The sequence below is a fragment of the Hemiscyllium ocellatum genome, chromosome 3 (genome assembly GCF_020745735.1).
Source record: "Hemiscyllium ocellatum isolate sHemOce1 chromosome 3, sHemOce1.pat.X.cur, whole genome shotgun sequence".
Classification (NCBI taxonomy): Eukaryota; Metazoa; Chordata; class Chondrichthyes; order Orectolobiformes; family Hemiscylliidae; genus Hemiscyllium; species Hemiscyllium ocellatum.
In genome coordinates, this window is record NC_083403.1 from 68,789,232 (window position 1) to 68,796,251 (window position 7,020).

The 7,020-nt window shown below is 42.5% G+C and overlaps 1 non-coding gene across 1 annotated transcript; it reads right to left on the bottom strand.

Moving 5' to 3' along the window:
• Positions 1–3,418: 3,418 nt before the first annotated feature.
• Positions 3,419–3,490, bottom strand: trnac-gca (transfer RNA cysteine (anticodon GCA)). The gene has a single exon. It is a non-coding gene; the product is annotated as a tRNA-Cys (tRNA).
• Positions 3,491–7,020: the final 3,530 nt, after the last annotated feature.

Consider the following 7,020-nt stretch of genomic DNA (forward strand, 5'->3'; position numbering starts at 1 on the left):
AAGTGAGGTGGTGGGGCAAAAAATTTTATGGAGTAATTTCAGAAATCAGGGACAAAACCGCAAGCATGGCCACTGGTAGTAGAGTGCTTAATGTGCAGGAATTAGAGCAACTCAGGTGATCAGAGGGTTGTGAAACTGCAGGAGATGAAGAATACAGGGAGAAAAGGGGGCATGAATATAACTTGATGTAAATAAGTGGACGGGCAGCGAAGGGTTGGATAACTTCAGGTTCACAAAGGGTAGAAAACTCTTTGAAAGCCGAACAAGGATAGCTTTGGAATAGAATGTGTATTTGCTCACTGAGCTGGAAGGTTCATGGTTTCAGGGGCCTCTGAGAAAAAGAACAGGAACCGACATCACCACAGGAATGACATCACTAACCCAATGAAACCTATACACATACCTAGAAATTGGGTCACTAACACCAGTGCTTCACCAGAGCCTCACTGATTATGTTACCTGGTATGTTAATGAAACGTCTGAAAATGAATCTTGCAGCTCAGCGAGCAAATGCACATCCAGAACCTCAACCTAAGCTACAACCCTTCTCAAAACTCGCTAGCTCTGAAATAGTCCAATCTGGAGGAGAGGTTGTTTGGACATTGGTGAGGAATGACCTACCTGTCACAAATTCATGTGGACTCTCCTTGATTAACTAAAAACCCTTGAGGTATTCAGTCATCCTATTCTTGACTATAGACTCCAACAATTTCCCCACCAAAGATGTTAGACTCACTGGTCTGCAATTCCTGAGTTTCCTCTTTCACCCTTCTGAAAAAGCAGAGTGATATGCAATTTTCCAATCCAGAGAGACAACACTTCTATCTATGGAACTCTGAAAGTTTGACTATCTGTCTTGTGTCAGTGATGGGTCTTAATTTAAGTGTTATATTTTATACCAAGGAGAGGATGAAAGGAAGATTTTGAACAGAAGGCCCATTAAGCTACGAGGTGCTTCACCAAATGGCTATTGATGGAGTGTTTTGAATGTCGTTGAAAAGGATATTGAATCACTATTGAAAAGGTAGAATAGGACACAATCTGGGAAGACTGAGTTTATAGAAAAGGGTACAAATATTGAGAGTCAAATAATTTTAATCATTATCCAAAAGCTTTCCTCAATATAGAGTCCAGATTTACAGTGGTTAACAAATATTGGTTCTGTAAGAGGTTTCCCACACATTGAGTTCATGTCCTTTTTGTAGCCTATTGATTTAACCCAGATTAGTTGTTCCCGAATGGTTTTGATATGTCAAGTCCAAGTACATAAAGGGTATGATTGATGCTCCCAGGTCAAATTTGTCACATTTACAGAGAGTATCAGTGCAACACATGTGCAAAGGATAGGGAGATAAATCAATATACATTCCTGCAGAATTGACAGATATTTAATCTTTAACTATATTTAAACCATGAATCTGTTGTTGATTGTCGGAAAAATCTACCTGGTTCACTTAAGGAGGAAAACTGCCATCCTTACCTGGTCTGGCCTTCATGTGACTCCAGACCCACAATGTGGTTGATTCAACTGCCCTCTAGGGGATTAGAGATAGGCAATAAATGCTGGCCCAGCCAGCAACAACCTAACCATGTGAATGAATAAACTGTATTAAAATATTTCGTTTTAAAATATGATACACATGTTTGATGGTATGGCATTATTTTTGAGGAAAGTAATTAATAGCAATGTAAATCTTTTTTTTGATTGAAGTGTTTCTCTCAACGGCTTCACATATCTCGATGTTGCTTCCACTGGTATGGAAACTTTTTTCAGCAAGCTCACCTTAGTGAGAGTAAGCGATGGTGTTACTCACAATCATTCTACTTTCATTATCATGTTTACTGGATGGATTGCATGTTCTTTTGCACAGAATTAGCAGGAACCTACTTTAGAATAAAGGGTATTAAGCTCAAACTAGCCTGACATAATGAATATTTTTATGTACAAGTAAAACAAAAAACTTGAAGCACAATACTGCAGCAGATCATAAAGGTGGAAATATATATGGACAAGAAAGTTTAGAATTAGGTACATCACTTTAACCATAAAAACAATCCATTGTGCCCAGATTTGGCCACCAACCCTGTTCGAATTTATATGGCATTAAGCCAAGATGTTCAGGACAGAGAATGGAAGATCTACATATGTCATTCTCTTCAGAAATAAACTTTCAAAGGTATTTGCAAATTGTAATTTATTTAGGATTCTTTGTGTTTTGAATTATTGATATAATCAGATCTTTTGATCTAGTACGATATAAATTCAAACAAAGCTAACTCCGTTTCAAAATCAATGGTTATTTTATTTCTTATTTTACAATGGACAGCAGCACTGCGCATCAAATTTCTGTTTCATTGTAAATAAACATTAGCTACTTAAGGCAGGTTTGAGATTAATATTGGCATACTTTATAATTTACTCTTTCAACCTGTCCTGTCACCTCTAGTTACTCCTGCACATATCCACACAGGTCTCTTTGCTCATGCATCCCATTTAGATTTGTACCTTCTTTGTCCCCCATGCTGTTCCTACCAAATGAATCATGATAATGTTCTTTTTGCATGTATATCCTGGATTACTGAAGAAAGCATACTTATATCTGAAGTTCAGGAAGCCTCCTTGGTTTATTTGCGAGATAACGTGTCGCAAGGAACAGCTGCAATTATGAATTTATTTTATTAATCCTGGATCAGTCGATGAATGAACTGACTGCCAGGTAGTGCTGCACTGTGGTGCTACCATCATTCCAGTTCGGAGTAACAGTCCACCTTTTGCCGTCTTTGGACAGTTTAATTCAAGGTATAGATTATTTATTTGATAACATTGATCAGGGTTCGAGCAGTTTTTAAATCTTTAATCGCAGCTATATAGATACATGAACAAACACCGTGAATAAGGAACAAGGGACATATTTTTCTAAACCTCCTTTATTTTTTGCTTTGTTCTAATATTCTCGCTCCCTTCTGTCCTTTCCACGGCCATTCTCTGCAGTAATTTAAAGCTAAAAGTGCAAAAAGTGAGCCCGGTCGAGAAAGAAGAAGCGTCAACTGTTGCCATTTTTCGGCAACGTCGGAATTAAAGTTTATTGTAGCGCCTCCTTGCAGCTTGTGGAAAATTTCTCATTTTTTCATTTGCCCTTATAACGAAAATTGTTCGACATTTGCTAGTTGTCCTGAGTGAGCATTTTAGGATTTTTGACATATCGACTGGATTGGACTTCGTTTAGTTTTAATGGACGAGGGCTGGGGGGGAACCAAAGGGGGTTAAAACCGGTAGATTTATTTTCCCAGCTTAGTCATATTCCATACCTTCACTCCACAAAAGCAAATGAATTAATGGTATTCCCCACGCGTGTAAAATAAAAGTAGTTTAATTATTTGGTTTGCTTCCCCTCAAGTTTGAGGAAAAGTAATCGGAAGGGGGCACCCGGATTTGAACCGGGGACCTCTTGATCTGCAGTCAAATGCTCTGCCACTGAGCTATACCCCCTCTCGGAAATCACCGTTCGGAATGGCCCTGATGACTGTGTAAGGAAGGGGAGGGGAACATTGTTGTTGGCTCTGAGGCTGAATGAGCGCATCCCACTCCAAGGTTCCTTTATCTTACCACTTCTTGCCTTTCTCAGAGAGACATATTTATTCATCACTTGCAACAACTGTTCCTTAAACAGTCTCCACATGTCTATAGTGCCTTTACCATTGCTCCCAGTCTATGCTTCCTAACTCATGTCTAATCGCATTATCGTTTCCTCTTCCCCAATTAAATATCCTCTCACTTTGCCTAATCCTCTCCTTCTCCATAGCTATGTAGAATGTGAGGCAGTTGTGGTCACTATCACCAAAATGCTCTCCCATCACAAGATCTGATACCTGCTCCGGCTCGTTTCCGAGCACCAAGTCTAGAATGGCCTCTCCCCTCGTCGGCCTGTCAACGTACTGAGTTATGAAACCCTCCTGAACACACCTTACAAAAACAGCTCCATTCAAATCTTCTGCTCAAATGAGGTTCCAATCAATATTGGGAAAGTTAAAGTCACCCATTACAACAACCCTACTACATCCACACTTTTCCAAAATCTACCGACCTATGCTTTCTTCCATCTCCCTAATGCTATTGGGGGGCCTGTAGTAAACCCCTAACAAGGTGACTGCTCCCTTGCTGTTCCTAATTTCCACCCATACTGACTCGGTAGGCAGATCTTCCTCGACAATGTAGCTGCGATACCCTCTGATTACTAGTGCTACATCCCCTTCTATTACCCTCCCCCCCCCATTCTTTTTAAATGCTCTAAACCCTGGAACATCCAGCAACCATTCCTGCCCCTGAGAAACCCATGTCTCTGTTATGGCCACAACATCATAGCACTAGGTACTGATCCATGCTCTAAGTTCGTCACTTTAATTCCTGATACTCCTTGCATTAAAGCAAACACACTTTAACTGATCCCTTGGTTCCTTCCCACAAAAATCCTTCCCACTAGCTGGTCTACTTCTTGCTATTGGCTCATTTTCATCAACTCTCACCTCCGGTATACAGCTGTGTTCCCACCCCCCTGCCATACCAGTTTAAACTTTCTCAAACTACTCGATCAAACCTTCCACCCAGGACATTGGACCCCTTCCAGTTCAGATGCAACTCGTCCTTCTTTAACAGGTTCAACCTTCCCCAGAAGGCATCCCAATTATCTACATATCTGAAGCCCTCCCTCCTACACCAGCTGCGCAGCCACGTATTAAGCTGTGCCCACTCCCTGTTCCTTGCCTCGCTATCTCGTGGCACCGGTAGTAAACTAGAGAACACTACTCTGTTCGTCCTGCTTTGCAATTTCCATCCTAACTCCCTAAAATCACTTTTTATATCTCCGATCCTTTTCCTGGCTCTATCATTAGTGCCAATATGTAACAAGATTTCTGGCTGTTCGCCCTCCCCTTTTACAATCTTGTACACCTGATTGGAGACGTCCCGGACCATGGCACCAGGGAGGCAACATACCTTCCGGGAATCCCAATCCTGACCACAAAATCTCCTGTTGATTCCCCTAACTGTTGAGTCCCCTACCACGAGTACTTTCCTATTCTGCCTCCTTCCCTTCTTTGCCACAGTGTCAGGCTCAGTGCCAGAGAACTGACTGCTATGGCTTTCCTCTGGTAGGTCATTCCCCCCCAGCAGTATCCAAAATGGTATACATATTGCCAAGGGGAATGACCACAGGGGATCTCTGCACTGTCTGACTGTCCCCTTTCCTCTCCCTAACTGTAACCCATCTATCCTTGTGCTGAGCCTTAGGAGTGACCGACACCCAGTAACTCCTCTCAATTACCCCTTCAGCCTCCCGAATGATCCGTAGTTCATCCAGCTCCAGCTCCAATTCCCTAACACGGTTTTCAAGGAGCTGGAGTTGGGTGCACTTCCCACAGGTGTAGCCAGCGGAGACGTGTGCCATGTCTTCCACCTGCCACATTCTGCAGGAGGAGCAAGCAACTGCCCTAGCATCCATACCCGTCTTATCTGAATGCTTTGCTGAAGTCCATATAGACAATGCCCACTGTTCTGCCTTCATTAATAACCTTTGTCACCTCTTCAAAAAACTCAGTCAAGTTAGTGAGACATGATTTCTCACATACAAAGCCATGTTGATGATCTCAAATCATTCCTTGCCTTTCCAACGCATGTAAATCCTGTTCATTGGAATCCCCTCCAGTAACTTACCCACCACTGACATAGGGCTTATCAATCTTTAGTTCCCTGGCTTATATTCACAGCCTTTCTTAAATAATGGCACCACATTAGCCAACCTCCAGTCACCCTACAGGGAATTCATCAATATTCCTTGAACAGCATCTCAGAATAAGAAATTGTCCTTTTCAGATTAGGATGAGGAGAAATTCAATACCTCAGAAGACAGTGAATTTATGAATTCTTTACCACATAGGACAGTTGAGGCTGTGTCATTTAAGTATATTCAATGCTGAAATAATCAGATTTTTAATCAGTAATGGAATCACCAGATGAAATGAAAGATCTTGGTGAGGGTGCTGGGCTGAGTCCTGCATGGGGTTGGGGCTAAGGTTGTGTTGATAGTAGTTTCCCCACACAGATTACCAAAGGTCAGGAGCATATCAGTCTTGTGCCAGAACTCCTGTTTTATGAAGATCATACCCATAATCTCCCGGAGCATTTATACACCCACTTGTACCCATCTCCAGTACTTTCATCCCAGGATCCCTTTTCTCAGCACCTAGCCACACCAAAGGAGCCACGCACCTCATAGGTCATAACTGTGGTTACTGCTGTCCAGTCATCTGCTACCACATGGAACCCTAGTCAAGAAAACACCATGCAGGGTCTCTTGGAGTTCTGACACTGTCAGCTGTCATCTCTCAAACAGTGAGGATGGCCAAAGTTGGCACACATGCCATGTGAGCAATGGGAGCTGAGGCAGTAAACAAGAAGAGACAATGAGCACTTCCTCAGGGCAGTGTGAACAGAAATGCTATTGCTGACCACCACCATTGCTGGTGTGACACTCGCTCATATTATTCTCTTGCTTTGGGCTGTAGTTCTGCAGTATCTCCTAGTGGTCACTCTTCCTCAGTATGTGCAGCACCTGGCCCCTTTCTGTTTTTATGATGTTTGGCTCCTGCTGCACAGTGCTGAAAGGGAAGATGCCAAAGCCCATACTGTGGAAGATTGGCCAAATGCAACTTCCAGCAGGGTGGTCAAGTAAGATGCTTGGGTCAACTGACAGAAGGAGGAAGATGTGAGAAGAAGGCATTGGTGCACCAAGGGTAAGGTTGATGTTAAAGGAGGGGCAAGGATGAGGCAGACATCAAGGGATGAGCAATGGTATGTTCACTGGGGAAGAGGAAGGATGCAGGCATTGAGAAAGTGTTCATGTGGTCTGGTAGTAGTGATTTTACCTCTCAGCTAATTGCTGGCAAATGGGACTAGATTAGGTTAGGATATCTGGTTGGTATGGACGAGTTGAACCAAAGGGCCTGTTTCCATGCTGTACATCT